Source organism: Cebus imitator, unplaced genomic scaffold, assembly GCF_001604975.1.
Source record: "Cebus imitator isolate Cc_AM_T3 unplaced genomic scaffold, Cebus_imitator-1.0 Scaffold246, whole genome shotgun sequence".
NCBI lineage: Eukaryota > Metazoa > Chordata > Mammalia > Primates > Cebidae > Cebus > Cebus imitator.
Window position 1 is genome coordinate 2,195,639 of NW_016107561.1, and position 21,517 is coordinate 2,217,155.

Sequence of the window (21,517 nt, forward strand, 5' to 3'; positions counted from 1 at the left end):
TGGGGAGAGAGAGAAAAAGGAGGAATAAAGGTGGGAGGACAGAGGGCTGGATGGAAAGAGGAGCTGCCAGGAATGGCGGAAAGAATTCAGGGGACGCTGGGCACAGTGGCTCATGCCTGTAATATAAGGACTTTGGGAGGCCAAGGCAGGCAGATCACCTAAGGTCAGGAGTTTGAGACCAGCCTGACCAACATGGAGAAACCCCGTCTCTACTACAAATACAAAATTAGCTGGTCATGGTGATACATGCCTGTAATCGCAGCTACTCAGGAGGCTGAGGCAGGAGAATCTCTTGAACCCGGGAGGTGGAGGTTGCAGTGAGCCGAGATCGAACCACTGCATTCCAGCCTGGGCAACAAGAGTAAAAACTCTCCCTAAAAAAAAACAAAAAAACAAAAAAAAAATTCAGGAGCCCCAGAAGAATCACTGCTGAAAATTCTTACATACTTTCCACCTTTTGAATTTTTACACGTTGCAAGCAACTATTTGGATACATAAAGATCATCTGGAGGGCAACTAGACCAACACCTACATACTCAGTCTCAGTTTGGTGGGGCTTGAAATGAAGAAAAGAAACATTTTGCAGTCTTCTTAGGTGTGGTCCCCAGACTAGCAGCATCAACAACCTGGGAGTATATTAAAAATGCAAATTCTCAGGTCCCACCCCAAGCCTACCTGATATGAAATCTAAGGGTGGGGCCCAGCAATCTGTGTTTTAACAAGCCCTATAGGTGATGGTGATGCATACTTAAATGTGAGAACTACTGCTGTTTAGAACGAGCATGGAAAAATTAGGAGAAATGGCCTATGGGGCAAAGCTTGAGATTTTTGATTGGGGTAGGCTGCATACTGATTTGGGGTACCTGAGGGATGTAGTCGGGACATGGGGAACATGCAAGATTAGAATGGGGTTAATCAGGAGATCTTTCAGGAGTTCTAAGGGTGAATGCAGTGCCAAAGAAAACAACCTTGGCCCTCGTACAGGAAGAAGCCTGGATGGGAGTGCCAGGACTTGTTTCAAAAATGCAAATCTTGGTGCCTCAGTTTAAACCAGGGTAGAATCTGCCAGTTCAAGCCTTTGTTTTCTCATCCATCTCTGGAAGCAGTACAAGAAGAAATCTGAAGGGGAAGGAAACACTCTTATTTGTATGTTTGAAAATCTGAACCTTTCTGGAAATGGTCCTGAGCCAATGTCAAGAACCTACCACTCTTAAAAGACAGCCCTAGTTATTTATAAACATTTCTGATGTCATTTGTAGAGAAATGCTAGTTAATTCCACATAAATTTGTTGCATGCTTTGCATTCTGACTGATGAGAGTATGGAAATACAAAAGGTGATACATATACATTAGAAATAGATGAAAATAAGTGAGTGAATTCAACTTTAATGTCAACAAGAGAATCCAGAGAGATCTAGTTCGTCCAAAGCCACTTTGTGGAATTCAGTTTAAGGCTGGATAAGCCTTAGAAATAGCACTAGACAAGAATGGATATTATTAGGTTGGTGCAAAAGAAATTGCGGCTTTTGCCATTGCCTTTAATGGCAAAAGCCGCAATTTCTTTTGCACCAACCTAATAGAATATGGTCAGAGAAGAGCAAAGGAAGAGCTAATATAACTTTTATTATAAAAAATTAATTGAAAAATAAAACTTTTATGATTATTGATATTAGATGCATAGTGCAATAAAATTATACACCCACATAAAAAATAGCAAGGATGAATATATTAAATAGATGACAAATTCAATGCTCCAACAACAAAATAATTTAAAACATATTTACTTCTATGTAAAACCATAGCCAAAGAAGTGCTACACACTGGTTCTGTCCCCCAGTGGAGAGATGGCAAATCCCTGGGTTACTTGCTATTCCTGCCTATTTCCAGCCTGGGGCAGACATGACTATCAGCACTGCATTCTTCCATGCTGAGCCCAGACTAAGCCTCAGAGTTCTCAACAGAAATAGCCGTCAGCCATTACTAATCAATCAGAGCTGCTATTTTGCCATCTATTACTCTCTGGAATGGGCTGTGGCTGGCAAGCTAGTCCTGCTCCCAGCTCAGCCTCTCATCGTTTTGCCACTAGAAGCCTTGTCCATACAGTGCCCCAAAGCATGCCTGTTCTTATTAGTACTCACTATTATAATTCCACAACAGACCAAGAAGTAATTCTGTGAAACATGTTTTCTTTCCATCTCCTTTTCAGTATTACACATACATAAATGCATTTCCAATTTCCACAAATGTGGGGAAAATCAGGGTTTCTAAAACTATAAAAAAAAAAACAACTAAGAAATTATGAAAATAAATAGCATATATAGAGATCATATAAATGTATCCTAAAATGTGAGGTATTGAAAAGTGGTTCAAGTTCTTTTTGACATTAAAAAAGCTAAATTTTAAAAAATTTGTGTGCTCACTTCAGCAGCAACATACGAAAAAACTTCATTAATGATGTGTTTATAATGTATAATTAAAAAAAAACATCAGCCTCTGAATTTATGAGTATTATTGCTTATTGTCAAAGTACAAATAGAGTCACACTGTAATTAGCTTAGAGGAAAATATCAAGTAAATAATAGTGCAGGCAGGAAATATCTTGAAGGTGGCATGCAACTGAGTCTGAGAAAAACTGTTACATAAATGTGTCTTCTTGTAGTGAGTCTCACCTAATTTCACTGCTGATTTACTACCCCCTTAGGAGCCTGTGCCAACTGCCCAGCACAGCAACATCTCCAACTGCCCCCTAATTAAATGTGAAGCTACGCTTGTCCTCTAGCAATTGTCTAGCACTAAAATTTTATGATTTAAAAACAACTAACTCATGAAGTTAGCTAAGATTCAAAAGGTAAAAAGCCTAGCCCTTTATCTGACCTACAATCTATAATTAGCATGGTTATGTCCTCAGTCACAATTAACTAGTATCACCCCCAATTAACTTCCCAGATAGTTTTTCAATTAGCACTAACAAGTCAAACTACTAAAAAAAAAACAAAAAAAAAAAAACAAAATCCAGCACAGGGTGGCATGGTAATAGGACTGCTTCTAAGAGTGTTAATTTACTCTGACAACTGACAAGAAAAAAATTCCAGGGAAAACAAAAATTCCATTCCGTTTTATCTTTGCCACTTATAATATGGTCTCGCCTTAAAGGTCTAATTTTTTCACGTTTAGAGAAGCATTTTTACTATTTTATATCCAAATAATATTCATATTTTTTTTTCTGTTTTAGAATAATACCAGGTTTCCATTTGTCAGAAGCGTTTGTCATTGAGTGGTGAATTACATTGCAGGAGATGTCATAAGCAGCGGTTTGTCACCACCTGCCATGTTAAATAAACCTCAGAGGTAAGCACCAGGTTATAGGGTAAGTAAACAAGGTCTTTTTCCCCTTCTTCCTTAAACCATGCACTAAGTTGTACAAGCAAATGCTAGCCTAGGTTTTCCATTTTAGTACTAGGTTAAAAACAATGAGAGATCATATAAATCAATAAGAACTTCACGTAAGTTATTGAATTACTAAAAAAAAAAAAAAAACCAGCTAAAAGCTGTATTTCAGCTAAGCAGTAAAAACTGTTTCTTTTCAGAAAAAAACAGACTGAAAAAAATAAAATGTCTAGGACTCTAAATGTGGTTAATCTCATCGTGAAATGTCCACATAAATTTGTGAAATAGTAATTGTGGGTCCTTCTTCTTCCCTGAGAGTTCTTTCTTTTATTTATCCCAGATGAACTCCTTCTCTCTCCCCTTTCTCCTTCAGCTCTCTAACAGTCTAGTCCATAGTTTGGGGGCCCCACGCTCAGGCACTGATAAAAAATTAAAAGAAATCATAATGCATTGCAGTTGCAGGGCTGGGGATGGGGGAGCGCTGTTTGCAGAATTAGACACTACAAGACAAAAAGCAATAAACTCAAAACCCTGAGATTTCAGGGCAGTAGTGGGGGAAGGGTGAACACTGGTGGGTGGGGTTGCAGAATGAATTCACATGATTCAGAAACGCTTCTTGGCCACACAGGCCTGGGAAAAGAAAAGTATGCCTTCTATCTTGGATAGACCATGAATCACACCTAGTGGGAGACACATCACAATGTACAATAACACTAACTTGTGTGGAGGGCAGTGAGGTGTTTAGACCCTGGAACATTAAACATGGAGAGGAAGAGAAGGGCAAAGCTGATGGTGATTATAACTGTAGTTAGATACAGTGTATATACATAGAATTTCACGTCCATTTTACAGATTTAAAAATGAGGTTTTCTACAGGCTGTTTTTATCATGTTCAAGTTCACTCAGATGACTAAAAGTCCCAGCCTTTTTCCATTTTCCTACAATTAGTTTTGCCAAAGATTCATAAGTATATCCAACAAATGTGGTATTTATATACATCTTTTATCATCAAATTCCTCTTGATAACCAAAGATGGCCAGGTTTAGCATTTCAACCAAAAAGAAACAACCACTCTGTGAATTCCAACCAAAAGGTTTATAAAGAATAGTTTATTAGCTGTCCCAGGTGTTGATTTTCATTTAGAAAGCTTGTTTTCACACATCAATAGCATTATTATAAACTTGTTTTAACATCAATCTAGACTTAAGGTGTCTCACATAACAACACAGAAAAAAAAAAAAATCCCTGTTTACTGCATTAGAACCCTGAGGACTTCAGCATTTGCATATCTTCTAAGAGTTAGAAACCAAAGGGATTAACAATCAAACTGAAGAAGTGCTGGTGAAATGCACTCTAAACGAACACTCACCTCATCAACGCTGAGACTAAGGGCCGTTTTTACCACTTCTCCATCCTAGTGCCACGTACATGATAGACAGTTAATTCTGCTTGTGGATTGGCTGACAACAAGAGTTCAGTGAACTAACATCAAATACTTTTTAAGACCCTAATTTGCAATTTGTAAAACCAGGAGTAACAACGAGTCCTTTAGAAATCAAAAGGGGATGTTGGCCTCGGATAACCTTATGTTCAAGCCTTGCTAGCTGTTTTCTTGACAGAATACTGTGTGACAGACACCACAACTAAACATCTGATGGGTCAGAGAACTCTCTATTTCTTTTATAGCTTTTTTAAACAATGAAAACAACTTGCTCTTTAAGGTTACAACTTTATGGGAGACAGGAACCTTTCATACTTTATGGAAAGGTGAAAGCTATCCTTAAAAGGGCCAAGAACCCAATACATTTTTAACTCAGAGGTTCAGTTTATCTGCATTGCATCATTTCATCATAAAATAAGATGATCAGGCCCTTTTTCTTCTGGTTTATTAAAACAGCTTGTTTTTACTGAAAGTCTGACACATACCTCTGTATGCTGTGTCTTCCCCTTATAAAAAGCATATTCAATTTCTCCCTCTTTTCTTAAAAATAGAAGTAGTTTTTGGCTGTTCTTTCTTGCTCCCTGTCTCTCTTCACATCTTTAAAGAATAGAACTGTTTTCTTTTCCCTGTCTTAAAGGAATATGAAATGAGTATATTTTCTATTGTTTTAGAAGAATGTCATGTTCCTTTAAAAAGGATGATTTTAGATATTGAATCTTTTACTTCCCTCTTTATGAAGACTTATGATTTTTAAAAACCACTTTCAGCTGAGCAACTTACAGTATAAAAACGAATGCATGTATATATATAAAATATGAAAAATATATTTTTACTAATATATACAATGATAGATCACAAATACTATAAAGCTCAGCTAAATAAAGACTATAAAAGTAAGCAAGAAAACTTTTTAATCAATACTAATGTGAGTTGCTAATGAGATATGTGGGTTGCTTTTGAAGGAAGACAGTACTGGGATTAGTTATTTAAATATTAATAAGTTGTTCCCTGCATAAGGTCAACTTAGGAAGAAAGCAAGTTCAGAAAACATAGCCACAATTCAAAATCTCAACTTCAAATAAACTGAAAATATAATATTCAAGACCTTGTTCTGAGCATAGACCTTAACACTTCAAATACATCAGAACACAATTTTAATGACAAATTTAAGCTGTATTTCCTTTGAACTATTAAATGGCAGCATTATATCCACATTCTTTACACTTGACTATGAACTCCAACTCATGTAATTAAACAGCATCAGACCTATGCAAGACATGCTCAGCAAGGGGTGGGAACCACCCTTGAATTTCCATTTTTCTTTGTCTGTATTTTACAAAATCATGCAAATCTCATGCAAGAATTAGAGCTGTAATATGATAGCTTGATGACAGAGCAAAATTAATTTGAAACAAAGAAAAATAGTAATTTGTGAAAATCATGCCCACTGGTAAGTTATAGTCACAGGGGAGGGCAGGATGGTATGGGAGAGGCCTCTGGGGTCAGGAATACATTTCCAAGCAAACCTTATTCCCCCACAACAGCTATTTTAAGTGATGAGTAATAGGCTCTGGAAAAAAAAAAAAATGGAGAAGCTGCCCTGAAGGGAAGGGAGGACACTTTATCCTCTGTCATGGAAAAACACAGGAGGAAAGATGGTGGAAGATAAGAGACACTGAGTGATGGAGGCAGGGACACAGGGGAACTCATGTCACATGGCTTCCTTCCTTTCAGGAAAGCCAGAGGGGTTATCTTTTTTTTTTTTTTTTTGAGACGGAGTTTGGCTCTTGTTACCCAGGCTGGAGTGCAATGGCGCGATCTCGGCTCACCGCAACCTCCGCCTCCTGGGTTCAGGCAATTCTCCTGCCTCAGCCTCCTGAGTAGCTGGGATTACAGGCACGTGCCACCATGCCCAGCTGATTTTTTGTATTTTTAATAGAGACGGGGTTTCACCATGTTGACCAGGATGGTCTCGATCTCTTGACCTCGTGATCCACCCGCCTCGGCCTCCCAAAGTGCTGGGATTACAGGCTTGAGCCACCGCGCCCGGCCCAGAGGGGTTATCTTTTAAGCATGGAGGATTGTCAGAGTTTCATGAGCTTGAAAAATATAGGGATAGTTTGAAGCAGCTGCAATGGAAAAGTGGGTTGCTGGGTTACTTTATTCACAATACTTTATTCACAGTATATGGGTTTGTCTTGTCCAGTCTTGGGGGCCAGTGATGACTTCAGAGTTCTACAGCAGTGCCTCCAAAGCTTAATAGGGGTAACAAATATGTGTACATGTGCCACCACCCGTCTCTTACATCATGACTGTGACAGACATTACTAATCAAGCACAACACCCTTTCTCACTTAGCTGATAAGGAGCCTCAGAATCCTTCTCAACTAAGTACTCTGAGAAGCCATTACTCACTGATCAAAGGAGGTACTTCAGATGGAATCTGGTCACCATGCTTGAGTAGAACACAAGTCTTGCTGTGTACTTGGCTTACTCATAACCAGCCTCCTGCATTTACATCCATGGCCAGTTACCTACTTGATGCTCCCTTTCTATAAGAACCGAATTTTTTGTTCCTCAACTTCAATAGCTTTATGTATAGGGATCTGATACCTGCTTCTAAACTTCCTAAACAGAAACCATACACTCAGGGTTGGCCCATTCATGAACACCACAGACCACTGCAGTAAGCCATGGCTCTAACCCTCAACCAGCCTATCCATTTCCTCAAGACTCATTCCCAACTTACTATGAGGCAAGAGAGAAATCTGATGATTGTTGGTCGTCAGTGGGCTGCCTTGGTTCTCTGTATATTAGGCTTAGTACTGAAAGAAAATACCCTGGAAGTATCTCACTCTTCTAGTCCTAAATTTGCAATGCCCTGGTGACTTTGCATAAAAGCCAGGTCCCATAGGCCACTAAGTCCTCAATCAACCAAGCAACCAAGAAGCCTTTTAATGACTTCTAAGTTTGCAGACTGTAACAGCACGTTATCCTGACCTCAAGGTTTTTCACCGAAACATTCTCCCTAAAATAGGCCCGGCAACATCTCAGATGCCCAGGAAATAACTCTCAGAATGTCAGAGGCCAACTCTCCCAAAATTTCAGGTATTCTCTTCAATGGAGAGCCTAAAATCCAAGAGGCAGTCCAGGAATAAGCCTGAAACTAGAATATTATTTCCCTGAAGTTTCTGTGCACCAAGAAGGTATCTCCCTCTGAAGCAATGAACCTAACCAAACATAATAATACCCAACGTGGGCTTGCCTATGTTTCTAGGTCTTGCTAGTTCATTGGTGAGACCAGGTCCCTGTTCTTACACAGGTTATTCTTACTTTGACGAAATATTCTAGAATCCCTATGTTTATGTCTTGCCAAATCCCATGACATCTTAGATTTAATTGCTTCTTCTCAATCCTGCAATCTTAATTCAGTCATTCCCTTAGACCCAGGCAAGAGTGCCTGAGTCCCACAATAGAAGAGATCTATGGAAGAATCATCTCCCCTGAACCTGAGTAGTATAATGTGGTCCCCAATGAACAACCAGTGTCTGCAAGACAGCATGAGTCTGAGAACTCCAGGGTGAACCATACTAGTAGCCTAGAATGACAGAACTCAGCCGTATGGCATACATCCTAGGAGCCATCTGCCCTAATCAGACCCTGTCTCTTCAGCCTGGCCCCACGTTTTCAAGAATTTGATTTTTCAGAAATTTAAACACTAGGAGCCAATATGTTTCTCATCATCAAAAGATCAGCTGAAGTAACAGCATAGACAACCCTAGAGATGGTCAAGAAGGGACAAGAAGTGCAAACATTTGCCTTGATGTGCACTTGAGTCGAAACCGCAACTTGACCATGGACTAACTCTGTGACGTTCATCAAGTTTTTTGATTTCTTTGAGCTTCAGTTAAACAAAGATAAAGTGGAAATAACAATAAAAATATAATGGGGTTGATGGACAGCTTAGAGATAAGATGCATTAAATGCTGGTTAAATGACACTCTCGACAACAATGCCCAATTACATCAGTCTTGTGCCAAAGTGCAAATTAAGATATAAACATATTGGAAGCATAACGCTTGTCACATAGTAGGTGCTCAAATATATGGAAATAAAACCAGGAATATATGAGTCAGGTCATGTTTGCTTCCATGAGAATGAGAATATTTCTCAAAAGGAGCCTAATTCACCAGGCAATCATCTTGGACAAGTATCTTCATTACTTTTCTTTTTTTTTGAGGTGAAGTTTTGCTCTTGTTGCCCAGTCTGGAGTGTAATGGTATGATCTCCACTCACCGCAACCTCCGTGCCCCGAGTTCAAATGATTCTCCTGCCTCAGCCTCCCAAGTAGCTGAAATTACAGGCATGTGCCACTACACTTGGCTAATTTTGTATTTTTAGTAGAGATGGGGTTTCTCCATGTTGGCCAGGCTGGTCTTGAACTCCTAACCTCAGGTGATATGCCCATCTCAGCCTCCCAAAGTGCCTAGCCTCCATTACTTTTTATTCACTGTTAGCTTGATGTTTCAATTGAAACAAGTAGTAACCTAAAATCACATTATAAACTATGCCTGAAAATCCATCAAATCCACTTAAACTGTGATTTCTGACCTGCAAGTCACATTTGAACATTTATAGGCAATTCAATATTAAAACTCTGCCTTTGAAGGGGAGAAGTTGTTCTTCAGAAAGATGACGCTTTGCAATTGCTAAAATAACACACTTATTTTAAAGACGAATTTCTTCTACTAAATGACAATGTATCATTCCTATGCTGAACTTTAATTAGAGTTAAACATTTCAAACTTAGATATATGGAGATTATTTTTAAAAGTCAATTCCCTTTTTAGGTCACTTGAATTTTTGTTCCACAAAGAAAAAAAAAATCTTTCTGGAACTAAAGTGAACATTTTGGTCTTGGTTAAATGTGTAGCTGGGGGCAAAGAAAAGCCAAATAGCTAAAACATAATTCTGATGGTTGTACTTACTGCTGAGTGTATATCTAAGTGAAAAGTGTACAGAATTTCTAAAAATAACTCTTAACCTTTCATTGCAGAATATCTCAGGATGGAGGAAAGAACACTTCCCCACCTGGACAGTTCTACCTACTCATATTCGTGAAAGGACAATGCTGATTACACACACAATTTGCTTTGTGATAACATTAACCTGTTTTGCAGGCTCCTAAAAGGAAGGCATGCTCCATTGCAGGATTATAATTTGATTCAGATGATCCAGGCTTCAAAGACTAGTTTTGTTACTCAGCAAAAGTCCTGTATTTGGCTAGGCACTTGACAGAGCCTTTGTCTCCTAAAATTTTCCCTAGATACCAGTTACTTATTGTCCCCTGTCTGCCACCTACCCTGCCTCTGCCCCACCATTGATTCTCTGTAATTCTCTGCCCTGCTCTTGGCCCAGGGAGGCCTATTTTAGAGCCTGCAGCACCACAGGTTTGGTAGACAGAAGCCACCAGCAAAACACTACAAGACAGACGGGTCTGTGTTGCTATTAGAACAGCTGGAAACAGTTACTGTATGAGTATCTTTGCCACCCCACTTATCAGGCCATAGACTCCTAGGAAAGATAAAAGGAAATGTTGCAGGTGAAGAACGTAGCAATGGTCTGTCACAATCAATAAGTGACAGATGCCACCCACTGTTAAAGCCAAAATAAGCAAATGGTATTTGAGGACGGTCCACAGTTAGTTAAGGATTTGACTGGAATACGTGTCACCAGATAAGGTAGCTGTTTCAGTTAGTGTGAAGAAGTGAAAATATTTGGTTCACAGCCATTCCCCACTCCCATCAAGTATTAGTGCATGCCTGCTCAGCTTACCCAAAACCCTCCCTGACAAAATCCAGGGAAACGGATTCACTCCCAAAAAGGAACCAGAGTGAAAGAAAATCTCCACTCCTCAAAAGAGCTGCAATCAGCTGGTGGGGGCACAGAGGATGTCATATTTGTCCTGTGCCAAAGGAAGGCAGAATTGCGGCAGCTGGTGACAGTTCTCTGATGACTTGAAGGGAAAAAGTTGCTCTGGATCAGGCCAGTGAGCTGCTCCTTGAAAGTTAAGGGTGTGAAAAACAAGATAGAAAGTTTTTGTGAGTTGTTGAATGCTAGATATAAGCAAATACAGGACTTCCTAGTTTTGTTGCACTTGATAAACACTGGGCCAGCACTGAGCTACCAGGATCATAGCTTTAGAAGCATTGCCCAAGGCTGACAGATGTAATCCCACATCTGATCCTTCACTCAGGTACACGACCAAAATGCAATCCTCACCTGCCCAAAAGAAATAGTCTGGAGTCTGAATGTCTTAAGTCAGTGGTTGTTCTGCCGTTTTAGGGCTAGCAGCATTAGCATTGCCTGGGAGCTGGCTAAAAATGCAAAATCCCAGATTTCCTGAGTCAATACTCTGAAGGGTGGGGGGCAGGCCATCTGTGTTTTAATAAGCCCCCTAGGTGACTCTGATGCACACTCAAATTTGAGCCTCACTGTCTTAGCACAAATGCCTTAGCCCCAATGCTATTACTATCAGTTACCATTTGTTTACCACTTATTATGAATCAATCGTCTTGCTAAATCCTTTACTCAAATTATCACATTTATTCTTTACAACACCCTTGTGAGGTAGGTACTGCTGGCACCCCCACATATGGAAGGTAAACTGAGGCTCAGCTAGTTTTCAGAGCATACACAAGGGCCTGTGGCCAATGCCAGAGTCAGAAATGGAATTATGCTGATCTTCCCAATGTTCAGAATCACTTCACTTTACTGTTCTGCCTCTATAACAAATCCAGAAACACTGTTACAGAGCGAAATGCACTTTTCAAACAGGTACATTTGTTAAAAGATGTGAACCTTTTCTGTAAGACAACTTTGACTGTCCCCAGCTTGCTTGGAGAATCTTTGAGCTGTCCTAACAGGAAACTCCTTCAGTTCTAAGACATGCCCTACTCTCAGCGAAGTACAAAGGGATATTTAGGAGATAAGAAATGGGCTGAGCCCAGGATCCCACAGCCAGATATCTGGCCATCTGGAATGGATCAAACTTACACAGGTTTGGAATTGCTCAAATAAATGTCCTTTGTGTCTCCACCAAAATATATATATGTGTACATGCACACGTGTACACATACACCTCACATGCATAACAAAATAGACATTATCCATACTTTCATCAGCCATTGGGGGAAAATACAAAATTGAATCTACTTCTTCCCTCCACAAAAAAAAAAAAAAAAAATCACACTGCATGAAAATGAATTAAAAGAAAGAATCTTTAAAAAGGCTTATCTATGAATTCCTACATGGAGTGTGCTATTGCCTGCCACTAGGAAGCACCTGTGTTCTTTTCTCTAAACTGATAAACTAACGTCTCTTTTTACCTGGAGGAAAAGAAAATCAACAGACATTGACCTTACAATAATCAATTACTTATTCTCATATTTTAATTTCAGCACACAAAACATCTCAACATAAAGTTAAAAAAAAAAATCCTGCTTCAAAAATTGTGTGCTATCATATTTGTGCAACGCCAAGCAGAACAAAAGTAAAAGAAAGAAAAAGATTTATATTTGTCTATATTTTAGCAATGCTAACCACGGATTTATTTTTATCTGCAATTAACCTGATAATGCCACTTGTATTTTATTTAAATTCAACATGTTGGAAAATTTTTAAGTGCAGAAAAATTTTAAATTTTTTTCTGAAATATATTAAAAATACATATATGTATTGGTATTTAGATATAGATATGTGATAGAAATAGCAATCAACAAAAAATACTCTAAAGAAACATACTTTGAGAATTTGCTTACTTGGAAAAAGATTAATTTACATTTATTCCAACACATTCACTAAGTTTATATTTTATGAAATTCTTTTTTTTTTTTTTTTTTTTTGAGACAGAGTTTTGTTTTTGTCACCCAGGCTGGAGTGCAGTGGCGTGATCTTGGCTCACTGCAACCTTCACCTCCTGGGTTCGGGCGATACTCCTGCCTCTGTGTTCTCAGTAGCTGGAGATTACAGGTACTCAGCACTATCCCCAGCTAATTTTTGTATTTTTAGTAGAGACAGGGTTTCACCATGTTGGTCAGGCTGGTCTTGAACTTTGGACCTCAGGTGATCCACCTGCTTCAGGCTCCCAAAGTGCTGGGATTACAGGTGTAAGCCACCATGCCTGGATTACATTTAATATTTCATCAAAAATTAGAGTATTAATACCAAGTGAGGCCATCATAAAACTCTATTTGAGTAATTTAAAAATTCCCAAATAGGCCAGACACAGTGGTTCATACCTGTAATCCCAGGACATTGCGAGTCTGAAGCAGGTGGATAACGAGGTCAGGAGTTCAAGACCAGCCTGGCCAAGATAGTGAAACTCTGTCTCTACTAAAAATACAAAAATTAGCCAAGTGTGGTAGCAGGTGTCTGTAATTCCAGCTATGTGGGAGGCTGAGGCAGGGAATTGCTTGAACCCAGGAAGTGGAGGTTGCAGTGAGCTGAGATGAAGCCACTACACTCCAGCCTGGGTGACAGAGCGAGACGTTTGTCTCAAAAAAGAAAATACCCAAATAGTGAGCTAGTGAGTTTATGTTTTCACTTTATTTTCTCACCCTCCTTTAAGCGATCATTCCACATGAGTACTTTGCCATCATAGGGCAGTAACACACTTCCTTTTGTCTCCCTCAATTAATTCCCCAAAGCTCTTTGAAAGCATTGGGTTCTTCTTCCACATCTCCATATACCCAGAAGTTCCTAGAAAACAGCTTTGCAATTGGTAAGCTTTTAATCAATAAGACTAAGGTGATATTATTTAGCAAGGCTAGGTGGTAAAGTGGACAATCATACCCTTTCTAAGGGGGGCGGCCACTCATAAACTCCACACACTTGTCTTCAGTCCAGAATGCTGGTCCAGTATTTCCTGACGATTTCTCAAAGGAAAAGTCAGCCAGGCATGGTAGCTCACACCTATAATCCCAGCAGCACTTTGGGAGGCCAATGCAGGTGGATTACTTGAGGTCAGGAGTTCAAGACCAGGCTGATCAAAATGGTGGAACCCAGCTCTGTTAAAACCCAGCTACTGAGGAGGCTGAGGCAGGAGAATCGCTTGAACCCAGGAGGCAGAGGCTGCAGTAAGCCAAAATCATGCCACCGCACTATGGCCTGGGCAACAGAGCAAGACTCAGTCTCCAAAAAAAGGAAAAGAAAAATGGCCATTAGGACTTCAAAGAGAAATCTTCCCATTTTTAAATGCTGGCCACATATGCTAAATTTCTCTTTAAAACAGGGCTCAGTAAGCTGGATTTGTGCAGGAAAACCAAGTCACTTGAAGAGACACCAGATATAGCAAGTTTAATGCAGGAATTGGGGTTTCCACAAATGATAGGTGAACCAGAGTGGATAAAGAACAGAAATGTCACAGTGGAAGTTATGGGAAGGGCAGGCAGAAGGGTGAGAAGGCAGACCCAGAAACCTCAACCTGAAGCAACACCAGAGTGGTGGTTCTCAGTGGCTTATGGGGAACCGCCCTGGAAATTCCCTGGAAAGGTACCACCAGTGATTACTGTCTGCAGCAGTCAAGTGAGTGGTTCGCAAGCCATCAGGAATCTCACATCTGCCCACACATTCGGCTGTAACAGGCTCCATATCTCTTCCGCCTCCCAGCTCCCGTCCTGGTTCCCTTCACTGGGAATCTGGACTCAGAACCATTAAGAAAAGAGGACTCTGGGGTATGTGCTTCTTGGTTCCTCTTCATTGCATCCCATAGATGGAAATGATGTCAAATTGACAGCAGACAAGCCTAGCACTGACAGTATAGGACAAGGAAAGATATCAATGGGGCAAACTTCACTTTCAAGGCACAGTATACCATTTCCAGTTTAGAGGATGACTGCAGAAACCATTTGAACAACTTCACCTTCTAACATGAGAAAAGGGAATGAAATGTATTGAAGATACTGTCTCAGGTAACACATACAATCCTTGATAAGGATCCAATGAACACTTCACCTGGCTGCATCCCCAATTTTCCTTTCTTCCCTCTCCGTGCCCTCCCTACCTCTCTTTTCCATTCCTTTCTTCTTTCTGCTCCTTCTTCTTCCTCCTCCTCCTCCTTCTCATTCTTCTTTATATTTTAACATCACAAAAATACCATCTCAGGAGTTAGGGGTGAGGAGAGCAGGTGTCAATAAAGGGATAGCACAAAGGTGTTTTGGGGAAAGATAAAACTCTTCTATAATCTGATTGTGATAGTGACTAATTGCACAAATCTATATGACTGTAAAAATTCATAGACGGAGCACCAAAAGGTCACATTTTACCATATGATAATAAAATTGCTGAATGATAATAACCTTAAAACAACAATAAAAAGAAACATATCCTCTTGTAAGAAAAGTAGGCAACATCAAAGCAACTTGAATTAATGAGATGCATGAACTCTGAGAGATCTACAACTTCTGACTAAACAATACTATCTTGGGTCTTATAGAAAGTCGGGAACATGCAGGAGAAAACATTCAGCGGTAGGTACCTTTAAACAAATCAAGAAACATAATCTACTGTTGATATTTACATGTTAATCCTCCATGAAGGTTAAATAATCCTTTCCAAAACTGTCTGTGTGCATGTTTACTATATAAGAAGATGGTCCTCACATAGAGTTTACTTTGTTTAGGAGGAATCAGTCAAATGCTCTTAACTCCAATTATTACTGTAAAAAGCAGAAATTGAAATTATAGTAGAAATAAAATACATTTTGGCAAAGGATAGCGCTGATTGGGAAGTAATATATCAACCATTATGATGTGATAATTAAGTAGACAATAAACTCTAACGCAAAAACAGCTTGTAAACAAAATTTAAAAAAATTATAAAGCCTTGCTTTTTCTACCTGTCCATTGACTTGGAAGAAAATTCACCAGATTAAAAAAAATGAAAAAGATTATGTACTATAAAATTTAAATAAAAATGTATACTGCTCAACTTGCTTAAATGTAGACATTTAATATACTTAAAGTTGCTTTTAATTATTCTCTCACTTACAATAACACTGTCTCACCAATCGCCTGCAAGTCTTTCTCTCTACACTTCACAAATATCTGGTCAAAATTCAACAACTGGTTGGTGTAGACAAAGACTTTCAGTTCTTCAAGTCTGTGTTAGACTCACACTTGAGTGCTTTTCAACTGTCTCTTCAGAATGTCAGTGATTAGCATACAAAAGGTTTATTTAATTTCATTATTTCTTTTCAGGGAAAAGAGGTTAGAAACAGCTGTCATTCAGGTGACGAATACAAGCTGCCAGCCTTTGAAAGAGCAGGTAAAATAGTTGAGGTTGGAATTAATTAGCATTTAGAAATCCCCCACACTGGATTGTACCCTGGCAAGGAAATGGCTGTCCGTCTTTGCAAATTATTTTATCTGTTAAAGTAGACAGGATAGAAGGTAGAGTGGAAAGATAAAGCAAGACGCTTGAACATTCAGAAACAAACACATAAAATAGTTTTCTACTCTTTTTAAAAATATAGGCTTATATGTATAAATCTAAGATGTGACATTCAGTCCGCAGTCATGCCTGAACATACCATAAGCCTTTTAAAACCCACATTCAGGGGCTTATGATGATTTCCAGCAGACATGGGACATTCAATGTTAACATTCATGAAGCTGTCATCAATGCTGACCCACACAACAGCTGTGCAGCCACTTGATTTGTTACATATTCTGAAAGAAAGAATATTTTCTAAAAGGAATCTCTCCCTGACCACAAATTGTTTGGTTTAGATTTCATCAAGGTGATACACCTCGGAGCACACCCAAATATCTGAAGAAGAAAAAGGAGGAGGAGGAAGGGGAGAAGAAGGAGAAGAAAAAGGAGGGAAAAAAAAGGAGGAGAAGGAGAAAGAAGAGGAAGAAAAGGAGGAGGAGGAGCAGGAGGGCAGCAACTATTCTATTTCAGAATTACATATATGTCCTAACAAGTTGACATTTAAGAAAAGTCATTTTAATTTATATATGACATTTAGTATATATGAGGAACATATTTTAAAAGCAGAAAATGATAGATATCAGATATTTAATGATAGATAATAAGTGACCACCTGGCAGGCTTGAAAAGCAAGAAAAAAGCAACACACTGTTAAGAGTGCCTACAGAAGATCAAAATGTTGGCAGGGTGCAGGGGCATGCACCTGTAATCCCAGCACTTTGGGAGGCTGAGGAAGGTGGATGGCTTGATTTGTTATAAGTCATGGAAGAAAGAATATTTTCTAGAAGAAATCTCTCTCCCTGACCACATATTCTGTTTGGTTTAGTTTTGCTTTGAGACAGTCACCCAGGCTGGGGTGCAGTGGCATGATCTTGGCTCACTGCAACCTCTGCCTCTTGGGCTCAGGTGATCTCCTGCATCAGCTTCCTGAACAGCTGGGATTACAGGCACATGCCACCATGCCTGGCTAATTTTTGTATTTTTACTAAATCCGAGGTTTTATCACGTTGGCCAGGCCAGTCCCGAACTCCTGGCCTCAAGTGATCAACCCATCTTGGCCTCCCAAAATGCCAAAATGCTAGAATTACAGGTATGAGTGCTTTCAAATGTTCAACATGACTCATCATCAGAGAAATGCAAATCAAAACCACAATAATATATCCTCTCACCCCAGTTAAAATGGCTATTATCAAAAAGACAGGGATAACGGAATACAGAGAAAGGGAAACCCTTATACATTGTTGGTAGAAATGTAAATTGGTACATCCACTCTGGAAAATAGCATGGAGGTTCTTGAAAAAATTAACAATAGAACTACTGTGCGATCTAGCAATTCCAGTACTAGGCATATATCCAAAAGAAAGGAAATAAATATAATGAAGAGGTATCTGCACTCCCATGTTCATTGCAGCACTATTCACAATAGCCAAAATATGGAATCAACTGATGCACCCATCAATTAGTGACTGGAGAAAGAAAATATGGTATTTGTATGCAACTGAACATTATTCATCCAATAAAAAAGAATGTGTCATCTGCAGCAACATGGATGGAACTAGAGGTTATTGTGTTAAGTGAAATAAGCCAAGCATAGAAAGACAAATATCACATGTTAACAATCAAACATGGGAGCTAAAAGGTGGATCTCATGAAGATAGGGTAGACTGGTGGTTAGTAGAGGCTAGGAAGGGTAAGGGAGAGGGAGGATAAATTGAGGCTGATTAATGGGTACAAATATACAGTTTGACAGAAGAAATAAGACCTTGTGATTCATACATCAATAGGATGACTACAGTTTACAGTAATTTATTATGTTTTAAAATAGTTAAAAGAATAATTTGACTGTTTCTAGCATTAAAAAGACAAAAAGACAAATATTTAAGATTATATGTATCTCCCAATTACACTGATTTGTTCTTCACAAATTATATGAATGTATTAGATTATGACATGTACCTCAAAAAAATAAACTTACCGCATTATTATTGCCTGGAAAGCAAATGTCAAAACACTGGACCCAAACTGGACCACAGTCTGAGAATTTTGTGATTAAGGTAAGTCTTTGTTTTGATAATGTAAGAGATGACTGATTCCCCATTACTCATAAGAATATTTTTTGAGACTCAGAAGTAATTATGCAACAAAACATTTCACACAAGGCAGGAAGAATGGATCTCCATAGGCCCAAATGAAATTGAACTTTGCCCTACAACCACTACCACCACCATCTTTCCTCCTCTGCCTGCACACTCACCCCCTACCACATTTTCTAACTGCCTTCACCACCTACCTGCACTTCCACTCCCAGACCTTCTCATCTCGGCCTGTGCTACCTCCATCGTCCCATGTCAGAGTCCTGCTCTTCTGCGCCCACCAACACAATGTCCACACTCTCCTGACCTCCCACACTGGCATGGTCCTGACCACCTCTACCTCTTTCAGCAGTTTCCATTTCACCTTGTTTCCAATGTATTTACTTAGCCTACCTTCCTTTACTTGCCTGAAGCTTCCTTTAGCAGCCTCCTTACAAAACACAAAATAGCAGCCTGTATCTTTTTATTTCCTCCTGTCCCTCTCTTAGTGATTGCCATAATAACTGCACAGTTAAATCTAAACAAGTTTTCCTCCCCGTCTTCTCACTAGCTTACATGGAGAAGAGCATGAGAGCTCTGGTTATTCACAGAAGTACCTGCTTTTTCACTGCCTCCTGCTTACAGCTTTCCGTGGATTTTGATTCTTGGTCATTCTCAGTCTCTTATCTAAAGACAGGTGCCAGGCACAGGTGAATTTACCATGGAACCAATTAGTCTGAAGTTCCTGGGCCCTTTCCTTGCATGAGTGAGGCCACAACAATATTTTATTTGGAATTTTTTTTTGAAAGGACCTTTAAAGTTGTAAAAGCTTCGCATTCCATATAACCTGGATCAGCTCCTGGAGGACAGCGAGCTACGAAGGTTTACTAGCAAAGCTTTGATTTATCAGCAGCTTTCATGTATTTATTTTATTCTAATCTTTTACAGGCATATATAAATATGGGCTGGCTAAAAGCTTGTGGGGAAGGGACAGAGAAACATTTTCAGCTGCCATTTGAAGAGTAGTTTATGGGACCCAGAGCAGATGGAAGTATCTCTTCGCTGGTCAGCACAGAATCAATAAGGACAAGTCACTCTGAAATGACCTCCCTGCATTACTTGAATTCTGAAGTTTCTTTCCTATATCAGGGCATTTTCACTTGCTGCTCCTTCTGCCTCAAACACTCTTCTCCCAGATCTCTGCAAGACTGGCTCCTTTTTGAGCTGCAGTTTTCAGCTCCTATGTACTCTTCGAGAGGCCCTCCCAGCAACTGCCTCCATCCCACCTACTCCCTACAGTTCACCATATCCCTTTTTTTTTCTTTTTTTTAAGAGATGGGATCTTAGGATGTTGGCCAAACTGGTCTTGAACTCCTCAGCTCAAGCAATCCTCCCACCTTAGCCTCTCAAAGTGCTGGGATTACAGGTGTGAGCCACCACGCCGGGTAGCATTTGTTTTCTTTATACCACATACCCATATTAAAAATATTTTTTGTGGGGTGGGGCATCAAAGTTCATATCCCAGTGTCCTTTAAATCTACTTCCTTTTTCCTTCTTTCCGGTGTTCAAGATGTCGGAGCTAGGACGTGGTGGGTCCTCTGGTGCGAAATTCCCGATTTCCTCGGGTTTTCCGGTAGGAGCGGTAATCAACTGCGCCGACAGCAAAGGAGCCAAAAACCTGTGCATCATCTCTGTGAAGGGGAGCAAGGGACAGCTGAACAGACCTCCTGCTGCTGGTGTGGGTGACATGGTGATGGCCACAGTCAAGAAAGGCAAACCAGAGCTTAGAAAAAAGGTACATCCAGCAGTGGTCATTCAACAACTAAAGTCATACCGCAGAAAAGATGGCGCATTTATTTATTTTGAAGATAATGCAGGGGTCACAGTGAATAATAAGGCAAGATGAAAGGTTCTGCTATTACAGGACCAGTAGCAAAGGAGTGTGCAGACCTGTGGCCCCAGATTTCATCCAATGATGGCAGCAATGCATGATTCTCCAGTATATTTGTAAAAAATAAAAAACTTTGAAACCAAAAAAAAAAGCAAAGATCTGGAACCAACCCAATGCTCATTGATGATAGGCTGGACAGGGAAAATGTGGCACATATACAACACGGAATATTACACAGCCATCAAAAACGATGAGTTCATGTCCTTTGTAGGGACATGGATAACCTGGAAACCATCAATCTCAGCAAACTAACACAAGAACAGAAAATCAAACACCGCATGTTCTCACTCATAGGCGGGTGTTGAACAATGAGAACACATGGACACAGGGAGGGGAGCATCACACACTGGGGTCTGTTGGGGGGAAATAGGGGAGGAACAGCGCCGGGTGGGGAGTTGGGGAGAGATAGCATGGGGAGAAATGCCAGATATAGGTGAAGGGGAGGGAGGTAGCAAATCACACTGCCATGTGTGTACCTATGCAACAATCTTGCATGTTCTTCACATGTACCCTAAAACCTAAAATGCAATAAAAAAAATTAAAATTAAAAAATAAAAACAAAAAAAAAATTTTCTACACGTTTTATTTACTTTTTGAATGTCTACATCCCCCACTGAAAGGTAAGCACAAGACGGCAGGGACCTCAGCTGTCTTGTACACTATGGTATCCCTAAGGCATGGAATGTGCTTGGCTCCTGGAACAATTAGTACTTACAGAAGAGAGAAAAGAAGGAAGGATGGGTGAGTAGGTTTGATGGATATGATTCAAATCCAGTAAAATATTTTCAGAGTCTATCATAATATTCTAGCACAACATAGAGAAAATACAAATAATAAAAGTAATGCAAAAAGTCAAATAATCCTATGTAAAGAAGATTACTGGTAAATCTAGAGTCCTAGAACATTTTTGCACTAGAAGACTGGAAGGATTTAACATTCCCTCTTCAATGATAGCAGTTCACTTGTAGTAGTGAGAGGATTCCAGAATGAGGCTTGGCCAACCCAGGAAGAGGTACTGAAGTTCAGAAAAGCTCCCTAGGCAATCCCAGCATTCCACTCTACACTCCCGAATCTAGTCCCAGTAGGATATTCACGAGGTTCTGGACAAAGATAAATTCTAAAAAGCTATCTAGCACAAGCCTTGTGTTCAAGTGGTTATATCGAGGGATCCCA

At 39.7% G+C, this 21,517-nt stretch overlaps 1 protein-coding gene and 1 pseudogene across 1 annotated transcript in view; one reads left to right on the top strand and one right to left on the bottom strand.

Moving 5' to 3' along the window:
- The window catches only part of MACROD2 (mono-ADP ribosylhydrolase 2), a 1,539,224-nt gene that overhangs the window by 1,074,666 nt on the left and 443,041 nt on the right, over positions 1-21,517 (bottom strand). The window lies entirely within an intron of this gene.
- Positions 19,929-20,392, top strand: LOC108282624 (annotated as a pseudogene).